Here is a 16,116-nt window from a genome sequence, read left to right on the forward strand (position 1 = left end):
TTATTATTATTATTATTATTATTATTATTATTATTATTATTATCATTAGTAGTAGTAGTAGTAGTAGTAGCAGTAGTAGTATTGTGCAATATGCAAGCTCAAGAAATGAAATTAAGCTATCCGTCACAACTGTTTGTTTTTTGTCATTAAAACGTAGAAATGATCAGCCTGTATGTGCAGATAAAACATAACAGTATAATATATGTATACAATGTCTTTGCCATTTGTTATACCGCTACGAAATTGCCACCAGGTTCACAACTATCTCAATTTTAGCATCCCAGCGGTGGCACGACTGCTTCAGTAGCTTGGCAGAGGCGCTGTCATGCAAATGATTTATGGCGTGAACGTCGTGTATTGTTGTCAGAAATAAAAATTTATAATTTATTTAACGAACCTGCTTTGCCGCGTGCCAAAGCAATACGAAATAATCTTCCTGAATTTACGTGAACAACGTGGTAGCTTTTAGGAAAGGGAGGAACGCTCAGTTTTTCCTACGGGTGCACGTGCTTTTGTTTTGGGTGTTTGAGGAATGTTTGTGATGGGGGGCCTAGTAGATGCGTCGTTTTTAAGAGGCCCCTAAACTATACTCTAACGTCAAAGGCGAGAGAACGTTTACTTTCTCGCCTTCGCCCCCCAGGAGTGATCCTTCGTCCTCGTCATTTACTCATCTAGAAGGCATGCGGACCCTACGTAAGTGCCGAATGTCAGGTTGGCGTCCTTTGTCTGCTTGATAAAAGTACGAACCTTCATCTAAGAGGACGCTTTTCGGCGACACGCTGTGGCATGCGAAGCGCAAAGACACGCTACGCATGGTGAAAGCGACAATCACGCAAGACGCTAATCTCGAGTGGGCACAAGGTTGCACAGCAAAGGAGTGCTAGCTGGTAGATTGGGAGTAAGGTCCATCCTATACGGACTCATCGGCACTTTCTACCCTGGTGACGAAGCGTGCATGACGCTGTCCACGTCATGACGTGTGATGACTTGACCAGGAATGTCGAGTGGATGCACGCAACTATGTTTTGAACTTCCAGTGGTGGTTTAGGGACTGTAAAGCGTTGTATAACGGCTCGCTTTCTCTATGCACTTTATCTATTACTTACCGAACAAGGAAGCTTCCTGCTTGTTCTCTTTCCACTGTATGATGTTTAGGCAGATTCGTGTAAGAGATATGCTACTTTCATTACACAATGCTTGGATATTGGAACCCCTGAAGTACTTATAATATAAAGTCATTTTTATCCTCACTTTATCAAGTCACAAATATATATCGGTAGCGTAGCCAGAAATTTCGTTCGAGGGGCGGGGGGGCTCACGTTGGTGCTTGGCCTCCTCACAGAATTTGTCGAGCGATCAAATAAATGACTAATAACTGCATTGCAATTGCCAAAAATGCTGGAAACAATTTCTTGAACGCTACCCACTGTCAAGACAAGTAAAATATGTATTTTTTCGTAAAAGAATATATTCTTATGTCCTAAAAATTGTGCCGAAAATAACTGATATCAATGCTTCCATGTTGTTTGTCTGTTTAATAAGAAATAAAATATCACACGAACTTTAGAACTATATCAGTGCGAAACCAGCAAAGCAGTGCATGCCGCTGATATGATAATTGTAAAGACCGTGAAATGAACAAGTTGAGGACAAATATGTTAACGATACTTTGTCATTCGAAGGCCTATACTTTACATTTTTGCACATATGCGACGGCCAGGGAAAAACCTCAGTGACGCTGTCCTTCGTGACAGTGCACTGCGCAGGAGCAGCTGTCAGCGGTTGCGTATTGTAATTGCACCGAAATCGTAGTCGCAACAGAAATCACCATTATAAAAAGCAGCAGTTCTGCAAAATATGCATTAGAAATTCGAAGTACAATGGAATACACAAATGCCAAGATAAATATTGTTAAAAAGCAAAAAAGTGTCTCTGGAAACAAAGTTCACTGCATGTATCCACGAAACCTCGCAATAAGATACTTAAATTTACGTTTAAGTAACCAAAAAATCTACGTATCTAAGCAAAAGTCACTTTATACAGGGTGTGTCAGCTAATTTCAGCCAGACTTAAAAAATATGCCGATACACTCTAAGACGACGCGACCAAGTGCAAGTTGCTTTCTTTTGTACGTAGTGTGTCAGGCTATATTTTGTATTTTGCTGAATTAGATTTTTAGTCTAGATTAGTAAACCAACTTCTGAAATAACGAAGTTAGGGAAAAAATTTCATTTAGAAAATTGGAGAGCGGTTTGCAAAGCGTCCGATTAAACAGTTTCTGTCTTTCTGTATATGTATTAGGTATTAGTGTATTTCAGCTTACTGATGATGCTCGTGAACCACAAAACTAGTGACATGCCCGCTTGCGCATCGAGATTGCACAGCTCCCCAACATTCATCGCACAAACAGCCATAGGCGCGCTACCGCTAAAAGGCCGACAGGGCAACCACGTAGGCGTCGGCTGTCCCGTTTACGCCAGCGATGTGCTCCTCTCGCAAAAGTTCGTTATGGCAATAAGCAGACTCAGCAGTTATCGGTTGTGCTGTTGGAAGCAACAGGTCCGTCATTTTACGATAGCTGTAAGCAAATTGAACATCCATAAATAAAAAAAACTCAGTTTTGAGAAGGCTGAAAATGGTGTAATAAGAGTATCATTAGTGACCAGACGCAGTCTTTCACGGAATTTACGTTATTTTTCAAGCGCTTTCACAGCAAGCGATCTAAGAAGTCACCTTCTGCAGCGATACAACACTGGGACCTTCTGAGAACGTTTGCTGTCGCTGCCTTGAGTAGCGTCGGTGAAATGCTGTGGCAGACTTCAATTATCTTCTCCTGTAAGGCTTCTTGAGTCGTCGTTTCCGTCGTGTATACGTGATCCTTAATATAGCCCCAGAAGAAAAAAGTCAAGAGGGTTGATGTCGGATGACATTGCCGGCCCCAGCACATGCCCGTTTCTCCCTATCCATTGCCCAGGGAAAGTGACATCACGGCTTGCTCGTGCTCGACTGGCGCCGTCGTGCTGACACCACATTGCGTCAAGCTGGGCTAGTGGCATCTTGCAGCAGAAGTCTTCACCCTGCCCTTTGAGGAACTGACATACCTCTTGCCGGTCACAGTGTTGTTAAAAACTTTGGGCCAATGACTGTGCGGTCATATATTCCGCACCAAACGTTAAAATACCACTGATATTGGTGGCGGGCGATTCCTAGCTAGTGAGGATTTTGCTCACTTCCATAGTGTGGGTTGTGGATGTTTACTTGGCAATTTCAGCAAAAGTTCATCTCTTCAGTCCGGATACCTTGGTCAGAAAGTCAGAATCCTGCTCCTCCAGAATCAAAATCCAATTCGCAAAGTTGAGTCTTTTTTGAAGATCCCTTGACTCCAGGCATTGATGCAACTGCAGGTGATAAAGGTGCAGTCCAGCTGTTTTCAAAATCATCGAGGCACTTGTGTTGGACACACCGAGCCGTGCGCTCACGCTGCGCGTGCTAGCGTGTGGATTAACTGCCATGAAAGACAAAACGTTAGAGCGAACCTCATTATTTATGACTCAAGCTATCTGCCTCTTTCTTGTGAAGCTGCCGGTTTGCTTCAGCGACTCGTAGGTGTTGAATATTGTCATCGGGCTCAGTCACGTACCCGGGTGCCAGCTTCGAAATATTCTTGCAGCCTGCCGTCTCTGTCTGCTTGCAGCTACTACGGCAAGGATCATGTTTGCTGTTTTCTCGTTGGAAAAAGGCATCACGAAATTGCTCGCGCTTTAGCGGCCGATGCACGATAGTCTGTTTATCGCTGTCTAGAATTACCACCTACCGCTACAACTATGTCCATCAGTTGCTTTACCCAGCACTGTAGATAACGGTTGCTAGCTTAAATCGAATAGCGAACGCTTGCGTCGCTGCTCTGTCACTTTTTAAGTGGCAGCTGGTGCACCTATGGCTGTTTGTGCGCGGAAAGCTTGGGAACAGTGCAATCAAGACGCGCAAGCGGGCATGTCACGTTGCGTTTTTGTATTTCGCGGGAATCCGCAGTGAGCTGAAAAACACTTATACTTAATAGATAGAAAGGCAGAAACTGTTTATTCGGACGCTTTGCAAAGCACTCTGAAACTTTATAATGTGGATTTTTTTCCTAGCTTTGTTGCTTCAGAAGTTAGTTAATTAATTTTAACTGATTATCTAATTAGACAAAACACAGAAATAGCTACACAATGCATACAAAAGTGAGCAACATGCATTTGGTCGCGTCGTCTTAGAGTGCATCGGCATATTTTTAAACTCTGGCTAAAGTTAGCTAAAACACCCTGCATTTTGCGTCAAAGAAGGCAAATAAACATGTTGCGCAATCACAGATTCATAGATCACAGAATCCTAAGGCCTGCACCCCCCCCCCCCCTCCCTGCACTCGCCCGATGCATCGCGCGCAAGGGAAGGCGGCGCGCTTCCTTCCCTCTTTTCTCCGTTGCACACACAAGACTGATCTACCATCGTCGGTGCCCCCTCCACCCCCCCCCCCCCCCTACGCTTTCACTCGCACATACAGCATGCGGCACGCGCTGATGATGTTATCGCCCTTGGACTTCACACGGAACATGACGGCGACGACAGGAATGCGCCTTGAGTGTTCACCTGATTGGTATCACAATAATATAGTAACAGTATCCGGCAAGTGAAGAATGCCATGGCCCATTGCTTTTCGCAAAAGTAGTAACAAAATCGAACTTTCAGCATGCGACAATTCGCTGCGCGGCAACAATGTCTTTTTTGTGTGTGTCTGTAGGGGGGGGGGGGGCGCACCGAAATGCAGAAACGCAAAGGAAAGCATCTTGGCCCCAACCGAATGCCTACTTGGGGCACCTAATGTAGCTATCTAAGGAATATCGAAGAAAGCGTGAGACACTTGATCCACAGAGAACCATGTGCATGCTGCTCGTTATCCTACACTGGCGAGATAAGACATTCCGTAACCGTTGCTATAACATCGAAACGATGGTGATGCCCTCAAGCGAACGCATTGCAATCTCTCGAGTCCCCACAATGGTGGCGGCGAGCGACCATTGTTTTTTTTTCTCGTCTGCTAGCCAGTAAGCGTCCAAAACTCTGAGGCTAAAATCCGCTCGGCCAGAGAAAAACGAACGCGCACCGCAGTGCGCCGCGCGGTTGTCAGGGCAACACATGAAAAACGCATGACCTCTGGCTGGCACTGGTAGCCCGCAGGTAGCGAGTACAAAAAATTGGAGAGGCTCAATGTGTCCTCGCGAATAAAATTCAATGTAGAAAAAATAATTAAGAATGCAGTTACCTTTGCTGGCTCTAGTGTCTTGACATGCATGGATGCTTTGGTGCAGGTGAAAAAGATGTCGATATTGTTTTCTGTGACATGATGGAAAATATGAACCATCACAACACTTCGCCTCTTTGGTCCTCGTCTCATCGGACCTCGTCTCATCGGACCTCGTCTGATCAGACCTTGTCAACTTGTCTGAGAGTGTATTGATTTGGCTTGTTTTGTTGTATGGTCCGATGTACGACTTTGAAAAAGTAAATGCAGCTTTGGCATCAAATGTTAATAAGAACAATAAACCCGCAAAGATCCGGAAATGAAAACGTAAAGCATGACTTTGGATATGTCAATGCACCTTTCCCATCAAAACATTATGTGATTTTTACACCTCTAAAGTTTCTTAATTGAAATCCATGCGCTCCGTAGATTCTGCGGCCTCTGCGAGATGCGGCGGCGGGCCCGCTGGCCATCAAAGCGCCCTTGAAACTTTGTGCTCGGATGGGGATTTTTGCGTTATGGGACTCCAGGTGCATGGTCGTCACGACGAAATCCAGCTCGAGTTCACAATCTTCACGCGGAATTGTTTTTTTCGGGCGCGAAAAATACTTTCTAGAGAACATCCATAATGATTTCCAGCGCCGTGGGTTGTTTCGGTTGGCGGTGCATGCACGAAAAAATTTCGGGCGGGGGCCTGAAGCTCCATAAGCCCCCCCGGCTACGCCCCTGATATATATATATATATATATATATATATATATATATATATATATATATATATATATATATATATATATATATATATATATATATATATGTTTCACCTTGAGAATATTCGGAACTATCAAGCGGACCGCGATCTCTTCTCGCGTGTTGTAACATCGAATGTAGCGGTTTTATGGCCGCGCTTGTTAGGAACATGCCTTTCATGCCAGTGAACTTGTTATCCTCAATGGTCAAACCCATATCTGCTTCCGTCACGATATTGTGATTCTGTGGTGGAATTCACTATGTTGCCTGGTTCGCACGCAATTTATTAGCCAAAAAGTTCTTACGCTGAGATAAGGGTGTAACCGAAGCGGCAGCGCTTTTAACTTACGACGTGGTATGAGAGTGAGAAGGAAGCAAAGGTCGGATTAAACGACAAGAAAGAAAAGGAGTGCGGTTAGCTGATAGCATGATCGCACATCATACACGTATAGTTGAGGCTAAATTCCTAAGGGAAATCACTGCAGACCCCTATTCGACAGCTTCCTTTTCTGGGCGTCTGCTACAGTGCCGACAAAAGTAATCACTGCACTGTTCACCGCAGCGCTGTCAAAACAGTTGAAGTGAAAGCATTAGGCATTATTCTCACATTTCTGCTAGAGACAGGATGGATTGTCCCATGCTGATATATTTGGTCTAGAGAAATGCCCTCAACGGGAGCAATTACCGGCTAGGTCTGCAAGGCTGTATACATCCCCACCACCACCAGCACCAGCACCGCAACCACCAGCACCGTACTACAAAGCAGCTAAATGTCTTTATTTCGAAAGTAATTACTGAAAAAAAAATGTTCCATAGCATTTAGTTCATAGGGCCTCAAGGCAAGGGGCACGGAACCCGTACATTGACCGGTAGGGTTTGTGATCGCGCTGCACGCGGTTGCAGGTCCGGATCTAATGCCGCGCATAGGTCCAATATAAGCTCCCTTGGCGGCCCGTACATTCTAAGATGCTGGTCGACGATGTCGTCGACCACTGACCGACGACGTAGAGTGCCCTCCCTTCCTATAGAATCACTGTCGAGGGCATGAAAAGCTATGAAATCAGCCATAAAAAAGAAATGCTAAAAGAAGTCGGCGCTACCAACATTCCCAATATTATGACAGAAAACTTCACTATACGTAGCATCCACACCTGCATGTTTCGCTGCCTGTCACATTTTGACATGGCGACAGCGTTCATCGCTTCTTAGCTTCTGCTCAGCTGATAAAACACGGCGACGCATCGCACCAGGTTAAGAGTTTCTTTTTGCAGGTTCAGGCTGCCGCGTTCAGACAGAGCCGAAATGCGCAAAGGCGCATACACATCAATTTTGGCGAGTGGTAATTAATCATAGGTTGGTGACGTCGAGACCTGCAGCCCTTAACCACACGGTCTGTCATAGACACAAGTGGCACCTCATAAATGTCAAGGCTAATGAGTCAGCATCACCACGATGCTCAGCAGCGACGTTGCCATAACTTTACCAGCCTCACAAGAACATTCGCTCGCGTGCGCATCAGAATACTGCACAGCACCGTGCACGAAGCACATAGCGGTTCAAATGCCAGCTGGTCTCCGATTGGGTCGGTTGTCGATCTTGCTACACTGATGCACTTGGTTCCGAGCAGACACTGCACATGCCAAGGTGGTGGTGGCGGTATAGCGCCCGACGCCACTCTCTAAACATATGAATGCGGCCTCGCAGTTGAAGCGAACAGGGGCTCAGGAGAAACAGTCCGTTAAAATTCCACATGAATTTTGGATGTTGTAAAACGTCATCAGCCTACTTTTGTATTCACTGCAGCACGAGGGCCTCTACCAGCGATCTCTAATTACCCTGACCTGCGCTAGCTGACTCCAAATTATGCCTGCAAATTTCCTTATTTCATTAGTCCCTTTAATTTTAGGCCGTGCTCCACAGTGCTTGATTTCCCCAGCGCCCACTCTGTACTTCTAATGGACCAATGATTATCTACTCTAAGAATTACGCGGCCTGCCCAGCTCCGTTTGGCTTTCTGATGCACACCGCTTTCTTCGTCTCTGTTAGCCTTACGCCTAGCATTTTTCGTTCCATGGCTTTTTTGAGTGGTCCTTAACTCATCCTCAAGCTTCATTGTTAACCTCCAAGTTTCTGCTCAATATGTTACTACTTGAAGAATGGAATGATTAAACACTTTTAGTTTCAACAACAGCGGTAAGCTACTGGTCACGATTTTGTTAATGCCGGCGGTATGCACTCTGACCCATTTTCATTCTTCTGTAAATTTTCGTCTCATTGTCAGGGCTCCCTGTGAGTAACTGACTTAATTGACCTAAGTAATCTTACTCCTGCACAAACTCTAGCGGCTGACTGCCGAATATGAATTCTTGTTCGATTGACAGGTTATTCAACATAAGCGTGGTCTTCCACATATTTTTCTGCATATTATTCTTCAATGTAATCTTACAGTTTCTCAGTTAAGGTCCTGAATAAATTGTTGCTGAACAGGACAATGCCTACAAACTGGGATACATAGCGCAAGAAAGACACAGGGACAAGCAGGAACACGGGACGAGCGCTTACTTTCAACAATTTATTTATTGCAGCTGGTGAGCATATATATACTCACTGGGACGCCACTGCAAGAAACACACTGAAGGGAAGGAGGTAAAGCAGTGATGTGACTACTATACCCAAAAATTCAAGCTGGTTCTTTGATAATAAATAGACGGCGTGCTAACACAATCGTCAACTGCTCTGGTTATTTCAGCTGCTTTGACAATTTCCCTCGTAATCCTATTCCTGTGGCGATAGACAACAACAGTTTGTTTTAAGAGAGGGAAGCATGGTGCCTTCGCGTCGCATTTTTTACAATGGGCAGCCAGATGTCCATCTATCGTGATGCTCTCCACTTTATCACTATGCCCCCCTCCCCCCCAAACGCCCGTTTAAACATCTGCCCGCCTGGCCCACGTAGTACTTCCCACATGAAAGTGGAATCTTATACACCACGTTGCGAGTGCATGTAACAAAAGGATCCTTGTGTGCGGTAGCGCAACCAGGCTTTCGTTTCCTCATGGGACAGCCCAACACACTCAACCTCACGAGTTTGTTAGGCGCTGTAAAAACAACGTTTACACCAGAACGTTGCCCAACCTTCTTTGGGTTGTGGGAAACCTTATGAAAGTAGGGAATTACAGCCACCTTTCGTTTGTCCCTTTGTTCTTTCCTCTCTCTTTCGTCATCCGCTCTCTGGTCATCGCTCATGCGTGAAGTTAGCTTCCTTCGACGATGCAGGCCGTCAGCAACCAAGATAATGATATGTCTCGGATAGTTCGCTGCTTTCAGACGAGCCACCTGCTTTCTAAGGCCGTCATCCAGCAAGTGAGCACATGACTTCGAGAGAGCGCATGACAAGAAAGAACGTACGATACTTCTTTTTATGAGTTTTGAGTGTGCAGAAGTGTACCTCAAGGGCGGCTTATTAGCTCTGGGCTCGTATACCCAACACACGTGTTCAGCTTTGAAATGCAAACGCAAGTCTAAAAACCTGATATTGTTCGGCGCAGGAAATTCAGTGGTGAACGTAAGTGGCGTATAATACTCATTGAATGAGGCAAGAATACTGTCAACAGCAGGGTTTGAACAGTCAAAACCGCAATCTACATGGGAACTGGCGGCCGGATCAAGTAGTGCTCGATCTAAAAATACCGAAAAATCATCTATATATCTAAAAAATTTTACAACGCCCAAGTCGCCCAACCGCACAGAAAGAGCTTTGTCACATCGAGCTAAAAACAAGTCACTTATTATGGGTGCTATGCATGAGCCTATGCAAACACCCTGCTTTTGCAGGTAAATGTTATTGGCAAATTGAACGAACGTGGACCTTAAATAAAATGATAAAAGCTCTAAAAACCTTGCACCGCTAACACCACAAGCGTTAGGAAAAAAGACAGCGCCATGCTCATCTATTTCCGCCTCAACGCTGGAAAGCAAACCCTCATGTGGCGCTCGTCCCGTGTTCCTGCTTGTCCATGTGTCATTCTTGCGCTATGTATCGCAGTTTGTATGTATCCCAACAACACGCCCAAACTAAAGGAAAATCACATCGGCAATCTGAAAGTTGTTGAGATATTAGCCGTTGATAATCGCCTTTATCCTATTGGGAGCTTGGTTTACCGGAGGCAAGTAATATAGCTTTTGAGATACGCGACAGTGTGTCAGCTGCCTGATTTTCGTTCCCAGAAATATGACGGACATCCCTAGAAAATTCGGAGATAAAGGAAAGTTGCCGAAGCTCACGTTCTGAGTACGAGGAACTGTTGTTCTTGAAAACGAAGGTTAACGGCTTCTGGTTAGTCAGGATGTAAAAGCTACGGTCTTCAAGAAAACAACTGCTTTACAGCGCAGCAGAGCTGCTCTAAGGATCAGCAGTCCTCGTTCTACGCCAGTTTTTCCGCACCCAGCAAGGTCATCCGCAAGCGGACGCGCAGCACTTAAGCTATATTCCTGCCTCGAACAGCTTCGACCTACGGGGCCACGCATCGCCCGAGGGCAGCCCGTGTGTAGTTTCCCGGCAAGTGACTTCACGTGTGCCTTCCTGCTGGAAGATTGACGTTCGCAGCAAAAAGAGTGTCGTGCGACCGCGTTGAACCAGCCTACCTTGAACATTAACGCTGCATTCTGTCCGCCATTCACAGCTAAGCCTTCGGCATTCTAGGTGGGGGGGGGGGGGGATAGCTCTTGTAGCGACCGTCCGTCACTACACATTGTCCCCACGTCTAGGGAAATCCAGTTACTTCATCTGGCCTCCACGTGGGGGTCAGGCGAGGTAACTTGTTTTCACAGAAGCGGGGACAACGTGTAGTCACAGACGGACGCTTCAATTCTTCCTAGTCTGAAAGCTTGAATACTAAGCACGCAGTGAATATAATCTGTCAGATTGTGTCTCCTTGCCTTACCGTTTTATCTATAAGTATTTTTTCACTTACGGCTAATTAAACCATGAGAAGCCGGAACTATATCCCTGAGGCAGGGTCGAAGCCTGAGAAGTACAGGCTACATGCGCTGTGGCTGAACGTAACTGGGGAAGTTACACACAACTGAAATAACAAATGAGTTGTCAGCCTCATGCTGCAAGCATCATGGCCTTGATGTGAAGTTCATTCTCCACAGGCCATACGATATGCACTTACACCACTAATTACACATGGCGTGCAAAATTGATTTTTATTCTGAAATATGTTCTTCCCAATGTTGCATACAATGAGACCATTCCTCGTAATAATAATCTATTTTCCTTTTTGGAGTTACCCTCATTTGAAGCATTATTCTTTCAAACTGTGGTGATAAAACATTTTTGGAACAGTGATTTTCTGTTTCCGTTGATTCCTGCCAGACCACTGAGACACCATAATACGTTCACTACCCCGCGGTGTTACAACCGTGTTTGTCGTTATAGCAGAAAATATTATATTCCTAACGTTTTTAATTCTTTACCCAATGAACACACAAACTATGCCTCAAAAATAATTATTCTTCCGTTTAGTTGTCATTCGAGCCCGTCCTATAGTTTCGATTAGTTTCATTTGGCCTAGAGTGGTGAGTATCCTTGCCTGTTTCACTTTGTATCTTTTCTAGCTTGCGTTTGCTCGTAGCTAACGTTTTGTTTGTGGTACTTTGCTTTTGTCTTGTAGTCTCCTTTTTCGTTGTAGTTTGCTTTTTGTTTTGTAAATTGCATCAGCTTATAGCTTGCTAACCTTGCTTTATTTTTATTTCTTTGAGTACTTGTCGCTGACTGCCGAGTACAGCCCGACAAGCGTCCAAGGCTTGGGCTGACCGGTTTTTTGAATGTGTAATATTTTCATGAAATAAAGGATAATATTAATATTATTATTAAATGCCGTAGCTCTGTGTAAACGCTCTGAATAGAGGGATCAAACTGCGCGCCGCCGGGAGTGCGCGCAAGGCCGCATAATTCGAGCGGCGAAAATGCTGATCTTCCTGATACGAGGCGTTTTAGGGACCACGTTTAGCGTTGTGCACGCTTCAAATTATTCATACCGCGATACCAGGCCACTGTGACCGGGGTTTTTCATGCCGTCATGTTGACATCACTATTGCGCAGCACCGTAAGGCTGTCGTCGGGCAGAAGTACATTCTTGTTTATTTATTTATTACTCATTGCACTGAATTCATAAACGTCTATAAGGAGTTCCTTAATTAAGAGGAAGAAACTACAGAACGAAGATCGAATGGAACCACTGAAAGAGGTGAGTGACATCATTTTGCCCAGGACTGACGTTATTACGGGGTTTGGAATAAGACTGTAGTCTGCTGTCGCTTAACTTTGTTTTCTGGTCTTCCCATTTCCTGTTGCCTTTTATTATCGTTGCGCAGGGAAAACAAACGATGTATACTTTTTTTACCAAAAACGAAGTGTCCCCTGTAGTTATAGTCAGTGTGGTTACATAGGTATAAGTGTGCGTGCGCGTGTGTGTGCGTGCGTTTGTATTTTTGTCCGTCTCGCTCTCTCTCTGTGCGTGTGTGTGTACTCATGCAACAATTGTTCGCTTAGTTCCTGAGGTGTTTTATTTCACAGCCACATAATTTTGCCATGAATGGTGGTCGTGATTTCATTCGCCATCCCTTTTTTTTATATGTCGTCGTATCGATATCCCGCTTCATATCAGACACAGGATTGCCATCCGTCGTACACATACGTTGGTTCACACCGTAGGCCGCAAAGTGAGCAACACCGTGGGCACAGACCGTCGCTACGACTCAGCGCTTAGTTGAAACTATGAGCTACATAATGGAAGGCTGAGGCTAACAGCAGAGAAGATGACAGGCAATTATGCAACCGCATCATGTTTTAAAATTTAGAAACGTTATATATTTTTTTCATGCCGCATGGAAAATTATAGCCTAAAAGTGGTGGAAGAAATAAGCATCCGCGCAGCCCTATGAGCAAGAGAAATGTCAAAAAGAGAAAGCAATACAAGTGCCCAAAACACATGAGTGACATACTTCACTGTTGTCAGGGATTGACACTGCACTTCTATTTGCGAACACCCAATAGAGTGGAATGACGAGAACCAAAATTCAGGCCATTGCGCGCATACCTAAACACAGTATATCAGACACGACGTGGAAGTTCGCCGCACATGAGCAATGTTAGTGCCTTCTACAGCAGCGGACGCACAATTTAGTCATGCACGGAGACAGTTCAAAGCACTGGGAGATGACAGATGAGAGCATGCGACCAACCTATAGGCACGTGCCATGCTCGGCTATTAGTTATGGCCTATGGTCAATAGGGTGAAACAGCACGTTCTTACGCTTACCCGCGCCAGCTCGAGCGGCGCAGATAGACATAATTATGTTCCCAAGACTGTTACGGCCATATCGTAGAGATTTTTTCTTAAGTCATCGTCTGCAACAGCTGTTTAGGTTTGGTGAATCGACTTACGCTTACTGTTAGTGAAAGTGCTGAAGTTCGCACCTTTGGTAACGTTACATATGTGTATTTTTTAGACTACAGCGCTCGTCTATGCAGCGGCAGGCATCGCAAGATTGCTGATCTTGCGAAGAGTTTCAGCTTTGTGAATACACTTTTTCGTCCAGTTTTGCATCCGCCTAAATTTGTTCGTAAATGCTCTAAGTGAATTCCGCCCCTGGTCACTTATCCTTAGAACATGTCTTAGTACTCAGACATGTTAAAGTCACACTGAAGAAAAACAGTATATCGCAGGTGTATATTTGGAATAATCATGTATTATTTGAAAACTCTACTCTCGTATATTCGCGACAGTAGGGTGTGCTAGTAGAAGAGAAAATGAAGGTTGCACAATTTATATTTCCCGCCGACACCCCATACCGATACGTCAGTGCGAGGTCACGGGTTTCAAAGTGTTCTTTCGTACTTGAGCCGTCGATGCTCAGTAATGGTCCCTGAAACTCAGTATGTTCAGCCATTCTTTTTTTCAGAATTTTTTTTAGAATAAAAATTGAATTTTGGGGTTTTACGCAATAAAACCAGGATTTGGATATGAGTCTCGCCATAATCGGAGATTTTGGATAAATGTTGATCACCGGGGATTTTTTAACATGAATCCAATGCACGAGACACGGCCGATCTTGCAGTGCGCCCCCTTGGAAACATGGCCGCCGCGGCCGGGATTTCATCCTGCGACCTCCTGCTTAGCAGCGCAACACCATAGCCGCTAAGCCACCGCGGCGTGTGTAATAGAAACATTAGAGCCGCGCAGACGTATCGTAAATTTATGACGTGACGGCGAGCTGCTGCGAAGGCTTCAAGAAGACGTCGCCAACTGTTACATTTTCTCGTCTATCCTAGCTTATCAAGCCTCCGCTCACGGTTAGAGCGTTGGTATAGCGCAGAGGTAGCAGACTTATGCAGCTCAACAATGTGGCAGTTTGAGTACGTTAGTATTCCATTCTTCAAGAACTGCTTAAATCACACGGACAACACAGACGAGTAAAAGGCTCACATACACACACACACCTAGGCATGCGCCTATGTGCGTGTGTATGTGTGCCTTTTTTACGTCATTATTTTCCATGCGGTTGAAACATTTCCTAAAGAATGGAATACAGCTCAAATTACAGAGTCACTTTAAGGAAGACAGAAGAACTAGCAGCATGACACGCAAGCGCTGCGAAGTGCAGCCGTAATTCGATCTCCTACTGTATCCTTAAAGAAAGAAGTTTGCACAGCCTTTTAAAACCCACACAATGCGAGCTGCCATACATATGCGAGCATCCTGTAATATCCTACCCGACAGGAGCGCCTTAAGGATGGTGTTTTTGTGTTTTCACGGCTGTTCTTTGAGCAGTATGAACCACGCAATACCCGTTGGCACCTAAAACGTTTAAGACAACGATTACTGCTAGCAAGCAAAATAATTGAAAATTATTAATAATAATTGAAAATAAATATTGGGAGTACAGGCTGCAATGGCTTCCGAGAAGCACAATTGTAAGATGTTCGCATTCGAACGTGTTCGTGTCCCGGACGCATGCTTTGTGAATGCTCGCAGCGCTGTTTGCCACAAAGCTTCTAGACGGCCTTCACTGATCTGATATTTCTGGTTGACGGTGACTTCGCGCCCTCGTACAATCATTTGACTCGTACTAAAACACGCGTACTTCGCTGCAGGGCCGACGGCCATAGCAGCCCTACATATCGTGACCCGCGCTCAATCGCTTTGTTGAGGTAAGGCGATCTTAAATAACGCCACTTTAATGTGAACCAACAAGCGCAGACGGGCCACAATTCCGTTGTTTCTATAGTCATGGTACCCACACTGCAGCAGGTATACCGAGGACCGGCTATGCCCGTGAGGAGCTCACTCGGCGTGAGACGACGTCTCAGAAAATCCGAAGAAATTACGCAGCCTGTCAGCGCCGTCCGGCATTAGTATTTGCACTTTTTCTCAGCATTGGCTTCACAGCGTTGCGTAGCGTCATGCGTGGTGCGCAAACGGGGCACATAAGATGACTGAAAAGGCTCAGAAAGTCGCTTTGCCTGCGCGCCGTGCCTTCAACTGGTCTGACATCTTGCGCGCCCCGCTTGCGCTATGCCTCACGTATTGCAATGCACACTATACCACCAGCCTGCTTCTTTTTTAACTATAGTGCTCAGCAGTTTTGCTGGCTACCCGCCGTGGTTGCTCAGTGGCTATGGTGTTAGGCTGCTGAGCACGAGGTCGCGGGATCGAATCCCGGCCTCGGCGGCCGCAGTTAGATGGGGGCGACATGCGAAAACACCCGTGTACTTAGATTTCGGTGCACGCTAAACCCCACGTGGTCGAAATTTCCGGAGTCCGATATTACGGCGTGCCTCGTAATCAGAAAGTGGTTTTGGCTCGTAATACCCCATAGTTTAATTTAATTAAATTAAGTTTTGCTGGCTAGCCACCACGTCAGCGCTGCGCTACTGTGCTGTAAGGTGTGAGTTGGGTACCGCCGCCCGGGGGTGCGGAATTTCGATTGAGGTGGAAATGAAAAAAAAAAAAGATAACACGATCATATGCGTAGACTTAGACGCATGTCAAATAAACAAACCCAGGTCGTCAAAA

At 45.3% G+C, this 16,116-nt stretch overlaps 1 protein-coding gene across 3 annotated transcripts in view; it reads right to left on the minus strand.

The window, feature by feature from the left end:
* LOC135913204 (uncharacterized) overlaps positions 1 to 16,116 on the minus strand; it is a 215,514-nt gene that overhangs the window by 139,022 nt on the left and 60,376 nt on the right. The gene's annotated exons all lie outside the window — the stretch shown is intronic.

Source organism: Dermacentor albipictus, chromosome 2, assembly GCF_038994185.2.
Source record: "Dermacentor albipictus isolate Rhodes 1998 colony chromosome 2, USDA_Dalb.pri_finalv2, whole genome shotgun sequence".
NCBI lineage: Eukaryota > Metazoa > Arthropoda > Arachnida > Ixodida > Ixodidae > Dermacentor > Dermacentor albipictus.